This window comes from Rhagoletis pomonella, unplaced genomic scaffold (genome assembly GCF_013731165.1).
Source record: "Rhagoletis pomonella isolate Grant_MI unplaced genomic scaffold, Rhpom_1.0 Rhpom_scaffold_00001, whole genome shotgun sequence".
NCBI classification, from domain to species: Eukaryota; Metazoa; Arthropoda; class Insecta; order Diptera; family Tephritidae; genus Rhagoletis; species Rhagoletis pomonella.
This window is the reverse complement of record NW_023458555.1, coordinates 30,342,446-30,356,840: the sequence shown is the minus strand read 5'-3', so window position 1 is coordinate 30,356,840 and position 14,395 is coordinate 30,342,446. Positions and strand designations below refer to the sequence as shown.

General features: G+C 35.2%; 1 protein-coding gene across 4 annotated transcripts in view; it reads right to left on the bottom strand.

Annotated features, from left to right (window-relative positions):
* Positions 1 to 11,151, bottom strand: part of LOC118742422 (annexin B9) — a 42,158-nt gene extending 31,007 nt beyond the window's left edge. For 3 of the 4 annotated variants that reach the window (XM_036474505.1, XM_036474514.1, XM_036474498.1), the window contains exon 1: positions 11,061 to 11,151. The gene's annotated coding sequence lies outside the window, so the exon portion shown is untranslated. The remainder of the gene's footprint in view (positions 1 to 11,060) is intronic. The other variant, XM_036474491.1, reaches the window with a different exon arrangement.
* Between the last annotated feature and the right edge of the window lie 3,244 nt (positions 11,152 to 14,395).

The following is a 14,395-nucleotide window of genomic DNA, read 5'->3' as shown; positions in this document are numbered from 1 at the left end:
AAAAATAAGATAACATTAACAATTATGAATTTGAGGCTAGTTACATAGTATATGCGAGTGTGTATGTATATAAATAGATATGTACTTCTGAAAATCCATACAGTGGTGACAGAAATAATAGAAACGCTTTATTTCGACCTGAGTTGGCTATATTTCTTTTGTTTATTTAATGTTTAATATTTTTTTTTATAAAAGTCTAACTCATCAATAACATATGTATGTATGTAATAAAATGCGCATTTCACACATTCTGCAAAAATCAAACAAATTTTCACTAAAATTTTAAACTTTTTATTCAGAATTTTGTAGAAAATTGTAAGTGCGCAGTTTTAAAGCCCATTAAATTTTAGTAGGACTCAAGTAGTAGGAAGTTTCAAGTGCCTACAAAATACCGTTGATTTTTGATAATTTTTTTGCTGAAGGTGTTGCGATTTTCTTTCATATAAAAAAATTTCGAACTAACTTTGTATGGAAGAAGAGGCATGATGCATGATGGGCTATACAACTGCATACCTAAAATTTCTGAAAAATTTGGAAATTTTTATGAAAATTTGTTGATTTTTTATAATCTTATACAAAGTTTTAAATGTGGGTTTATATGGTTTTGTTATGTAATGCGCTAGACTTTAAAAAAAATAACTAACATTATATAAATAATCGAAAAGTGTCCAAATCTGGTCAAAATGTCGCTGGCTTAACTAGTTGACCACAACTGTATATATACAATATGTATGTACATACGTATGTGTGCATGTAATCGCTATAGTTTGTAATTTTACAAAAACAAAAGATGTTAACAAAAATATGAAAACTACAAAGAAGTGTACAAAGATGACGAAAATCATTTATCATTTAAAATCAAAAACAATAAAACAGTTAACAACAATTCACAACGCGAAAAAAGCTGAACTCAAGAGGCCTAAACAACCTTCAGATCAAAATTCCCAGCATAATAATATATACATATGTATGTACAAGCGTCAAATATGTACATACATAAGTAATTGTATTTTGTAATTAAATTGTAATTTTAACAAAAAGTGTAAATCAGTTGATGCCCAAAAGCTTTTAACATGGTGTCCCTTTAATTGGGTATGCTGATACACGTGCATATACATACATACATATCACAATTGGCCTTTAATGTGTCACGCATACGCCATGGCTTTGCATGTTTGCCATTAGCATTTTCATTCGGAAGCATATGGCTGAGTATACTGAGCGGTGACGCCATTCCTTTCGCGTATGAACAAGAAAGAACGCCAAAAGGAGACTGTATAAAGATACGCAAAAAAACACAAGTTAAATCGTGTCTGGCCCATATTTTTAATTTATTTAATCTTATGTGCCTATGAACATATGTACATATGTATGTGTGTATTTACGTTTTCAGCATAAGGACACACCCGCTCCTGGGAAAGCACATGTCACTTTAGACATAATAAATAATGTCTAACTATGTACAATACATACATTCTTTAATAAGCCCTTGTATAAAAAGCTTCACTTTATCATTTTGCACACTCACATATGTATGTATATGTATGTATGTGTCCTTTGTCTGCCAAAAAATAGTCCTCAATTTTTTTCCAAGGGCTAAAGCGGCGCCAAGCTGACGATAAGAGCTGTCCTTTAATACTAGTTACTTGGCAACCGTTCAAATTCTATTTGATTTTTTCTATTTTTCTTCACATTTTTACAAGCAGAAATGCCAGTTTTGTATAAAAATATATGTATATACATATACAACATATGTAGCTCCTCGCCAACACCCAAAGTGTTTGTAACAAAGTGCATTGAAATTGCTACGACTGCACAGCGTCGCACGACTTTGCATGCATAAATATACACCCAGTTGTAACACGTCTAACGAAAGTGTTCATCCAACCGTTGACGCTCCCTACTCAACAACGCCTAGTCGCCTTCACTTACACCACCTGCGCAAGTACGCAAATGGCTGCCCTCCGCAAAGATATGTACATACTGAGTTACACTTAATGGTCAAGTTTCGCATGTGGCGCACTTGCAGTGACATGCACTCTTTTTGTACGAGGTGAAAGTGAAAGTTAAAATGTTGCCGGGTCAATTTGGCGCCATAGTCGTGTCAGAAAGTATTTAGACATATCTATGGGCACGAATGAACATACATACTCGTGGTTCAAATACATGAATTGAATTCATGAAATGGTGTTTATGCAGCCATTTTGAACTACGTTCCATGTAATGATTGCGTGAAATGACAAACGCATAAACGTAGTATATATGCACATACATCGATTGGGAACATGTGATAAAATGGAAAACTACGTTTCAGGAAAACGGTGCACACTGGGGCCAAGCGCGCTCAAAATTCAATTTAAAAAAAGTTTTTTTTTTTTGGAAAAATAAAAACGCAGGTTTATTCCCCATTAAATTCTACATTTGGGGGTAAGTTTTCAGCTTTCTATCGTTTTTTGGCTGGGAGCATGATCAATAATAGGTTAAGACGTCAAAAATTTACTCTATAAAAGTAGTTCAAGCGAGTCTAATGGAAAGAAAATGATTTCAGAATTTTGAGCACCCGCTTATATGGGGGCGGCCCCAGTGTGCGGTGGCCATTTTTCCGTGTCGGCGCCGATTCAGCTGATATGTATAAGAAAATGGTGTCACTACTGCTCGTAATACAGGGGGTGGTAATTCATTTTTGTTTATATCCAACGATCGTTAACTCGACCGAAAAAACTCAGAACGAAAAAAGAAATCGAATCGAAACTTTTTTTCCATTTATGTATGTACATATAAATTTTGTTCATGCGTCAAACGTAACACCCTCGGTAAACAAAAATTCTCAAAAATCAACGGAAATTTTTAGCTTCTTCAAACTTGAATTCTATTTTTTAAAAATTGAATGGGCTGCACAACTGCCTTCGAAAACTTTCTAAACATTTTGAATAAAAGTTTAAAATTTTAATGAAAATGTTTTGAAATTTGATTAATATTTGTGAACAATTTTACATATTTACATATGTGGTTTCTGATATGGATCATATAGTTCGAAAATTATATATGAGGGGAGTATGCTACTATTTGTAAACTTTCCGGAAGTCCCAGGTTCAAATGCCGTCAGACGCAATAAAAAGATTGGTTATTTTTAGCTTTATTTTTTCCGAACTAAGAAAAAGCATATGTGAAATGCAGAGACAAAGTGTATTCAACAAAAAATTTTATTAGACAAATTTGAGAAAAACATCCCAAAACGTATCCGTTTCACAAACATTTTGGACTTTTTTTTTAGACCTACATACGTTTCTGCCGCGCACTTTAGTGGGAAAACGAATCGTCAAAGTATCCGAAAATGAAACCGATAAACGAACAAAGTCCGCATTTCATCCACATTGTTTTCCGTTTTTGAATTTTTTACTGACTGGGAAGGCGCAATAACGCGTGCTTTTTAACCATTTTTTTATTAATTTTTTTTTAATCGTATACTTAGTATAGTATGTATGTATACCTTATATATTCCAGTTCACCGGTTATGCAAAAAAAAAAACTTGTTTTAAGTTAAGATACATACATATGACTGAGCATCTCCGCGTAAATTTATACATTTGCATCTGCTCCCGTGTTATGTATGTATATCGTCAGTAGAAACAGTTGATTGCATTCCGATGAGTTTTAATGTAAAACGAGGTATGTACCCGCTGCATCAATAAATGTGTAAACTAATCTATATATATGTACATAAATATGTATGCACATTTATATAAAAGTGCATGCATATGGAAGTATATATTTTGAGTACTGCTATGTATATGACTGAACTCAATTCAATTGCTGGGATATACATATGTACATATACATATGTACTTACATTTCGGCGCTTGAACTTGAACAATTGACAAAATGATTCATTGTAGATTTATACCAGGTAAATACTAAATAATACGAAGGCATTATGAGCGTGTGATTTGTACTTGATTTCACTTGTAAACTTCCTCAACAATGGCGCCTAAGTTAAATTACACATAACTTTTTTCCTAATTTGCATCAAAATTTTGGGGAAATTTACAGCCCCATTTTAACAAAAAAAAAAAAACTTTTAAATTTTCTTCGTTTTTTTAGCACATAAAATTTACATACAATTGTGACCCGTTGAAATTTGTGTCTTTGTTAAAATAGCGCATCAAATTGATTCAACTAACAATTTTTCTAAGGCGAAATTAATTGATTTCGATGTGCAATTAGCCCGAAAACAAGACGGTGTGAATGTCATATAAAAGATTAAGCTAATGATTTTAAACCTAAAGATGTTTATTGTCAATCATCAAAATTTGCTTTGAAAGACTTGTCAACTCTTTGGCTTTGAGAGATTCTGTTCCGTATCGAATGTCTAGTTTAAAGCACGTTCACGTTAACGTAATTTCCAGCTCATTCGTAATTTATAAGCAAATCATGCTAAAATCAAGTGATTTCGTCATTTAAAAAAAAATGAAAAAAAATAGATAATTTATCATAAATCTAGAACCAAATGAATGAAGAAATTAAAAAAGCGCCTAAAAATATGCAACCATTTTTTATCAAATACAAAGCAGACATATACTAATCAAATAATGTATAGAAGTTTTGAAAGCAAGTCTGAACGCAATTGATTTATGTGAGGTAATTTGATCGAAACAAAGTAATACGATGTTTCCACGATTCGTTATTCGCTCTCTAAGTAATTCGAAGACAGAGCTAAAATTTAAAGTATCGTAAACAATTTCAATTTATATAGAAAATATTTCATTAATATTATTCTATAACTAGAAAAATGCGCCAGCCATTGGGACCAGGCCGGTGAAAACTTCGATATTAGAGAAGGCACCGATTCGTTCGTCATTCGCACAAATGAGGTAATTCGTTCTCAAAATTTTGTATGGCGAATTACGTAATTCGGAAGGTAATTGGCAAGGCGGATGACGAATGGGAGAGGGAATTACGAAGCGTGGAAACGCCGTATAATTTATACTGTAATGTGAACATAGCTTTATTTACATATTATGTTATATCAAATCTTTATAAAATATTTCTCAAGTACTTTGTTAATGATTTATTTTGGAACGAATCTCCGTCATCCCTTGTCAAGTTTGGTTTGCAGACAAACCGGTTTCGGCATTGTGCCATCTTCAGTGTTATTTTTCGTTCTCAATGATACTTGAGTAATACTTGAGCTGAACCAATTTTAAAGTCGATTTTTTTATAAATAAAATTTGCTTCTGCAAAAATGTTATCAACAGAATTAAAATAATGATATTTTTGGAGATATTTCCAAATTGTATAGCTCTCGCAAATCATAAGGTTTAAAATACAATAAGTTGTATATTTTAGGTGGAAACCCAGCAACTTTTTCTGGTGAGGCACCCTAATTTAAATACATACATCAGTATGTATCTACATATACCTATCCTCTCTCGATTGAGTTGGTTGTTAGAAACAGCAATTACTTGAATAAAGTTACACTCGGGTATAAAAAGTGATTAATTCTTCAACACCCACAACAAAAAATTGACTTAGCATGAGAAAAGTGATGACTCTCAAAATAAATGCATGTAGGTATGTATATTAGCCCACTTTTTAAATGCAATTGAGTGACTTAGCTCAATTTAAAGCCAACACAAGTATTTTACTAAGAAAAAATGACGACCTTAATGAAACAAGTGTGCAGTACACACCCAAAAATCAGCAGCAAAGCGTAATCGAATGCACAGAGAATAGGAGTGTAAAGAATGTGAGATATAAAAGTAAGATTGCCTTAAAAATTCAAACCCACAAGTAGTTGTGTAGCACTGCCATCAAAATTCCTAATTTAAATAACTGTCCACAAATCCCCGCTCAAAAGTGGTTGTGTTTAAATTAAGAATCCATATACATATCTACATACGAGTATTTATGTCTGTACAATGCCTACAATGACGTGGCAAATTGGCTGACTATGCAGCTTGGAAAGGCTGACTCTTTTTCTTCTTCAGATATTTCTTTAAATATTTTTCTGCTTTGCTTCCAAAACTGGTTTACACTTCTAAAGCGAACATTGGAAATTTTTGAAATGCGAAAGAGAGACTTGCAAGAAATGTAAATGAAAGCGCAAGCCGGCATTTGATCATTTGATAAGCTGGTCCTACATACGTAAATGTGGTTGGAAATTTTTATGCATAGTATATACTACATATGTATGTATGTATGCATGTACATTTATTGAGAGAAAAGCAACTGAAAGTTCCAGCAAATAAAAAAGTCACACACCGATCAACATCATCAAACACTCTCGAAAGTTTGTTGGTTTTGAACTAATAAAAAATTGAATAGAATACTAAGTAAGGCGTCAGTGCAGAGGAGTTAAATCAACTGTGCCAAATTCAGAACGCGTTTGAATGAAGCGTCTATGGTATTCTTTAGATGTTGACACATTCAATTAGCAGTATAAAAATCGTCTACAAACACAGTATAAACTACATATTGACATTCTGCTAATTAAATTTGGGGTAGAATATATAAATATGTATACATACATATGTATGTGCCTGTTTTATGGAAATATTTAAAATATGGCGGGGAACAGGTTAACTCAGTTATTAGGTATCGAGAAATTTCTGCGATTCTATGTTTATTTTCACATAAAGAGGTGCCAAGGTGTCTTCAGAAAGCATGGACTTAAACTGCTAAAAAAATTATATATACAAATATATAGCAAGCTGGCAATAAAATTGTAGGTAAAAAATTAATAAAAGTATACTCAAAGCTTTTTGGCGAAAGTGTACATCTTAAGGAGTTTTATTCTAAGTAAAACTGTATAATATTCTTTATTTTGTATGAATTTCGCAGCCACTTGGTAGTATTGACGAAATTCTGTATATCGTAGAGAGAGAGAGCCGACTACACACTGAAATACATATACTGCACGAATGGTGGTCAAGTGTCTTTAACCTCACTGCTGCAAGGTCGAGGCACTCGCAGAGAATGTGTTCAACTATTTCGTCTGAGCTGGATCCTTGCAGCCGCGCTGACCCTGTATGTGGATTCTTTCGGGATGCACACTCCCACAGGCCAGTGTTCTGTGAAGACTGCCGTGAGCTTTTAAATGTTTTTCTCAGGGACCGAAAGTAACAGTTATTTTTTTTTTTTTAACAGATAGGCTTCGCCTAATATTTTTTAAGTCTAAAATAAAAGTCCTTTTCTAATAATAAACAAACCAAATTCAATAAATTTGGTATCAAAAGAAAGAGGACTGAAATAGCTTTTAAACAGAAACAACGAACGAAGGTTACCGCCTCCGTTTATGTTTTGTTTTATAATTTAATACAAAAGAAATTCATATACCTAACCCAAGGTTTGTTCTATGGTAATAAAATAACATTTTTTATTGAAATATTTTTAAATAGGTGGCTTTCCTCGTTTACACATTTCAGTTTTAAAGCTATTTCTCTTTCATTTGTTTAATTTGGATTAGCGGTTTGTTTATCATTAGAAAAATACTTTTATTTCGGGCTTAAAAAATATCTGGCCAAGTTTGACTGTTAAAAAAAAAAATAAGTGTTATTTTCGGTCACTGGTTTTTCTTGCTCATTCCTACCAGAGCCCTGGTTTTAAGAGTCGTAGATATTTTAGATCTGTCTGGTAAGCCTATACGATTCTGTTTGGCTTTGGATTGGTAAATTTCGTTAACTCGGCATTTGATTTTCATAGCGAGGCGCTCATTTATTTATTTCCAGGAGCATACATTGATAAAATCGGAAATGCAGAGCTGAGCTTTAAATCAATTCAACTCTACTCAATGGCAAAGCTTGACGTTTGGGTACATACATGTATATATACTTTTCATCAATTATATCGTGTTCATATTTTTTTAGTAACCTTTAACTTATTGCAATGATGCATATAGTGCATTTAACATTCCAACACGTTCGGCTGAGAGCGTTAGTTCGCCGGAAAGCCAATGACTGACTCTCTGTACAGATGAATCATCAGCATTTAGATTGTCACAAAAAATATTATTTTAAAAGTGCTTACTGAGTCACATAATAAGCTAAGCTACATAGTAAATGTATGTATAAGCAATCGCAAACAAATAAGAAATTGCAAAACAAATAATTTGTATATATGTATAAATGTGCATACGCATGTACATATATACATACATATGTACGTCATTAAAGTGGAATTAGTTTAATAATTAATTTTGTGTAAACAGCCGCCAAGCACTCGACAACAGCTAAATCTTAACTGGGCCAGTGGAAATAAACTAGGCTTTATATTTTGGCATACAGTTTTCTCCGCCTTCTCTCGTTCGATTGAAAATTGCCGACATTTCGCTCTGAAAATGAAATTTTTTATATTGTGCTGTGGCTTGTTGAACTTGTGACTATCAATTTCTGCTTTATTTCGCACATCCGTTGCAATTCTTTTCACAGACAAGCTCGGAACACTTTGACGACAGCAAGCGACAAGCAGCATCTGTCAAATTTTAAATACACACGTTCTTACGGACACAATTATTTTGACGACAGCACGACATCTTGGCTGCAGGACTGCAATTGTCGACGTCGCCAAATTAAATCTATTTCTAATTTTGCCGGCGACAATGAGTAGATGTAGTGCTGCAAAATTAAATTGTCGCAAAATTAATCACATATTCTTGATTGTTCATGTTTTTCTTATTTACTTAAATAAAAATACACAATTTGTGAAATAAATATACCAAAATGTCAAACTTTAAAATCAGTTGTTTGCTATGTCGCTGAGGTCTTCAAAATGTTTAAGAAGCTGGCTTCAAGGCGACATTTGTCGACAAAATGATGTCGCTGTCGTTACGTCGTGAAGTTGCAGTCGTCAAAGTGTTCCGAGCTTAATATTTTATCGCGGTTTATTGACATGCCTTTGTATTTATACGTACATATGTATGTATGTATATGCAAATGAATTGCATATATATATGTATGCATATACCAGAAAGTATACATATACTTGTACATATATACATATATGCATGTATGTACTAAATTATATACGCCTATATAATACTTGTCGAAGATCATTCGTGCAATATAGCTACATTCTATGTAGTACATATACACTAAATTATAGCGAGTAGATTTTGTTTCGCAAAATGATCTTGAACAGATGCCGCTCTATTAAAGCTAGCTATCATTCCAGTTTTTTATATATATGCGCATACATTAACAGATATAAAGTGGTGTACATTTTTATACCCGAGCGCACTTGTGCACAAGGGTATTATAACTTTGTTCACATAACGGTTGTTTGTAACAGGCAAAACGAATCGAGATAGATATAGACAAATGTATACATAAATGATCAGAATGAAAAGAGAAATCGATTAAGCGGTGACTGTCTGTCCGTCCGTCCGTCCGTCCGTCCGTCCGTCCGTCCGTCCGTCCGTCCGTCCGTCCGTCCGTCTGTGCACACGATAACTCGAGTAAAAATTGAGATATCTTAACGAAACTTCGTATATACACTTCTATTGGGCGTGGGACGGATGGTATTGAAAATGGGCGAAATCGGACAATAACCACGCCTACCTCCCATATAACGGTAATTTTCAGAAATACGAAAACTGCGATATTTTAGTAACTACTGAAGATAATTCACTCAAAATTGACATTTAGAATAACTTTTAGACGAGAAATAAGAATATTAAAAATTTTTGAAAAATGGGCGTAGCCACGCCCACTTATAGTTACATGTGTATATTTTGGAAACCGCTGCACCAATTTCTTCCAAACTTGGCACAGTTGTTGACCTTGGTACAGCATACCAAATGGCCGAAAATTTTTAAAATCGGACAATAACCACGCCCACATCCCATATAACGGTAATTTCGAGAAATACGAAATCCTCGATAAATCAGTAAATATTAAAGCTAATTTATTCAAAATTGACGGTTACAACAATTCTTTATCAGGAAATACGCTTATGATAAAATTTTGGAAAATGGGCGTGGCACCGCCCAATTATGATCACATTTATGTATATCGGTAACAGTTCTAGCAATTTGTACCAAACTCGGTATGACTATTGTGCTTGCCACATAAAAGCAAACCGTTGAAAATTATTGAAATCGGACTAAAATTACGGCCGCTTTTCATATAACGGTAAATTTCAGAAATGCTTGAAATTTCAATATTTCGAAATTTAAGGATGCTAGTTTACTTAATATTTATACACCCGCTTATCATGTAGCGGTAGCTTTCGGAAAGGTGGAAAACATATATTTAATACTTGCGCCGGGTATTTAATGTTCGGCTCCGCCCGAACTTAGACTTTCTTACTTGTTACATACATATTTACTATCCATGACTTTATTGTGTTGCTATTTTCCACAATCTGTTTATATGTATGTAAGTAATGTGCATTGTCTTGTTGACAATTGCTACTAGACAAAAACCTTACATATTCGTATTCGTGATTTTACATAGCTGTACGTACATATGTACTTATTAATAAATATTTAGATATACATATGTATGTATATAAAATGTCGCCTTAGTCACAGCGTCTGTTTTAACGCGTGCGTAGTTATTTTTTTATTGTTAATTTTTATTTGTTTAACATTTATCGTGTCTTTTTGGGTTATATATTTTCTATATTTTGTTGTTGTTAATGCTGGCGACGAAGATGATGGTTGTGAGTTTGAACGATGATGTCATCAGCTACTGTTAGAGCGTTTGATTTGAACATAATTCCAAGAAGAGAACATAATTTCAATAAAAAACTATATTTTTTTACCCAAAGTGTTTCCCACACTTTGAACAAATTTCAAACTAAATATTTACTAAAGAAAAATCATTAAAACATTTTCTAAGTATGGCATTTGTTTAACATAAAATTCTAGATAAATTATTCACTTTTATACTAGTTACACTTTCTCCTCCCAGCAGATAATTTTGGTATACTTCTACCCGCATGCCACACACACACATAATTAAAAAAAAAAAAAATAGATATGTACATACATATATAAAACAAACAACTCACACTAAGTGAAAGTTGAAAACTAAACTATTTTTAACAAATTTTCTATTTACCACAAGCGATTGTATGTATGTATGTATAGTATGTATTTATTGTATCACTGCCAAATGTGTACACTCACTGCTTCAACGCCTCAACGTAGACTGAAATGCGCCACTCAATTGCAATTACTTTTATTCCTGCGACCATTGCAAGCGCACAAGGAATGGGTGATCAACGTATTGGGGAGCGTAAAATGTGGCCCAAAAGAGCAAATGTCGTAAAGGCTCTCTAATATAACAACAACTAGCTGCCGGCTTTCTATGTGGCGCAAACGCTCAGTTTTAAATATATAAATTACTTCCAATAAAAGGCGGGTCTCGCTAGCGCTCCCATTCTCTTTCATTGTCGTCCAACTACGTGTTTTGTAGGTAGTTTTCATTACACCGGCTATTAAACATTAATCATCTCTATTATTTTTTGTTGCTTAGGCTATTGGAAACTTTTGGATGTATGAAAACTTGTTTATGCTGATCTCAATGACGTCATTTACTTTGTTATGCTCTGAATGTGGTTGTTTTTTTTTTTTATACAGATAAAAGGTACGAATCTGCTTTCCAAGCAAACACCAACGAAATAGATGAAACAAACAAATAATTGTGAGACGCATACACATAAGCATAGCACAAGTCGGGCTTTATATATACACACATATTTGTATGTACATATATGAATGTATATCTCGGAAATACATTTACGAAAAAAGGTGTGTAAAGCTTCTTCTCTCTCTATGACCCGTATTTCTTTATAACTAGTGAGCCCGGGTAGTGTTAAAACGCCAAAATTTAATTTGGCATATTAAACAGGTGGCAACCTTCCTCAAATCTAAAAAAAAATTCCAAATGTTTGTCACAGTTACCGCTTATCCGTGTGCCATGGTTGGTTGGTTGGTTTAAGTGGATTGTCACTCAGGTGACAAGCAATTAGCAAGTTTGCCATTTTGATTCCACAACTCGTGCAACCTATAGCCATTTGGCGGCTTTAATAAATTTCAGTACGTCATACAGAGAGAGGCAGCTGTACTCTGAAATATTCTGCAGGAATGGTTTTCCGAGTGTATTTAGCCTCATCCTTGCGAGGGCTGGACACTCGCACAGCAAGTGTTCGACTGTCTCTTTTGAGCCCGGGTCATCGCAGCTGCGAGAGAACCTATTGAAGGGCAGTCCTATCCTTTCGGCATGTACCCCAACGGGCCAGTACCCTGTGCACACTGCAGTAAGTTTGTAGGCATTTGTTTTGCTTATTCCTAAGAGAGCTTTGGTTTTGAGTGGGTCGTAGGACACCCAGAACTGCCGGGCAATTCTGTAGGATCCTGTGCAGTTCCACCTCTGCCTGGCCTTCGAATGATAAAATTCGGTAATTTTTGTCTTAATCTCCCTGAGCGAGGCGCCCATGTCCACCGCGTAGGACATATCCAGTGCGGAGCCGCTTCTTGCTAGTTCGTCCGCTGCCTCGTTTCCGTAGATGCCCCTATGTCCCGGGACCCATATTAGGGTAATTTCGTATTGATCAGAGATATAGGCCAGCTCTCTCCTACGTTCATCCACTAGCTGAGATCTAACAGAGTTAGAGGAAAGTGCCTGAATAGCCGCTTGGCTATCCGAGAGGATGTTCACTTGCGTTCTCGCGGGTACATTGTCTTTGATGTACCTTATTGCCTCCTTAATAGCAAACGTTTCGGCCTGGAAGACGCTTGCATAGTCTGGTAGGCGGAAGGATAATTTTAGGTTATAGTGCTCAATGAAGACCCCAGCACCAACCCCGCATTCCATCTTTGACCCATCCGTAAAGACAGTTAAGCCCTGCAAGTACCCGAAATCTTCCTGATTCCAGTCACTGCGGCTTGGGAATTTCGTGCGGGGTTTGTGGTGAACCCAGGTCTTCGACAGGATATAGTCAGTGGGCAGCGCTTTAATTTCAGACGGTATTGCGTCTAGGATGGAGCCGTGCCCGAACGGTCTTTCCTTCCAGAGCCCCAAGGCACGCAACTGATGGCGCTGTTAGCAGCTGAATTCCCGATGAAGATATCTATAGGTAATAAGTCAAGAAGGACGTTCAAAACGTCCTTCGGACAGGATCTCATTGTGCCTGTTACGCTAGCGGCTGCTGACCTTTGAATTCCGCCTAGCTTTTTAACTACGTAATCCTTAGTAAGGGCTGGCCACCAGACCCATAAGAGATTATGGGTCGGACTATAGCTGTGTACATCCAGTGCACAATTCTTGGTTTCAAACCCCATCTGTTGCCCAACATTCTCTTGGCCGCATAGAGAGCCACCGTGGCCTTCCTAGCACGCTCCTCAATGTTTGGTTTCCAGTTAAGTTTGGGATCCAAAATAACTCCAAGGTATTTCACCTTCATTGACAGATCCAGTTCCGTTCCTCGGAACCTTGGTTTATTAAAATTTGGTAATTTTGTTTTATTTGTGAAAAGCATAAGCCCAGTTTTCTCCGGGTTTACGCTAAGAGAACAGCTTATGGCCCAGGAATCTACTATCTTTAAAGTCCTTTCCATAATTTCACTTATGACCGAAGGAAACTGACCCGATACCAGTATCGCTACATCATCGGCGTAAGCCACCGCTTTGATTCTCTGAGAGTCCAGCTTTACCAGTAGTTTGTTTAAGACCATGAGCCATAGTAACGGTGATAGCACTCCTCCCTGTGGGGTGCCTCTCACTGCATATACGGCCCTGCTTTGGTACCCCAGTATCCCATACTTCATTTAAGTCCGTCCAGCTGTGTCTTAGTGGAGAGAAATCTCGCATGGGTCGGTTTCTCTAATTTTAAATCACCCTGTAAAAAATTTCTAACTTCAAAAACTAAAACGATACTTCACATCTCTTTAATTTGACAACACATTTTTAAAATTCGAAAGAATGGTGCAGGTCTAATGACCTGCATAAAAAACGACATCGCGTATTATATACATATTTACATGGATAGATATGGCTTTTCGAATAGGTGGCAACCCTAATCAATAGTATTTTCAAACACTCTTTCGTGTGGCACTCAGCTTTAAATATATTCAGCCTTATCATGAGATTCATTTTCCCCGAACCGGTTCACTTTTCACTTTTGGTTTCCATGGTTTTACTATGGGCGGATGTCAAATTTTCGGGTGAATTTTTTTTCAGGAGAAACTCAGGATAAGGCAGATTATTTTTCATATCTTGCGTATAAGTTGACTAAATTCGACATTTCAAATTGGTGGCAGCCATTTTCAAAAGCATTTTCAAAATTGAAATCTTTTTCTTGTGACATTAAAATATTTATGTAAGTAAATAATTAAGTCGAATTTGATTTTTCAGATACGTGGCAACCCTCTAAAATATAGTTTAAACGTAAAG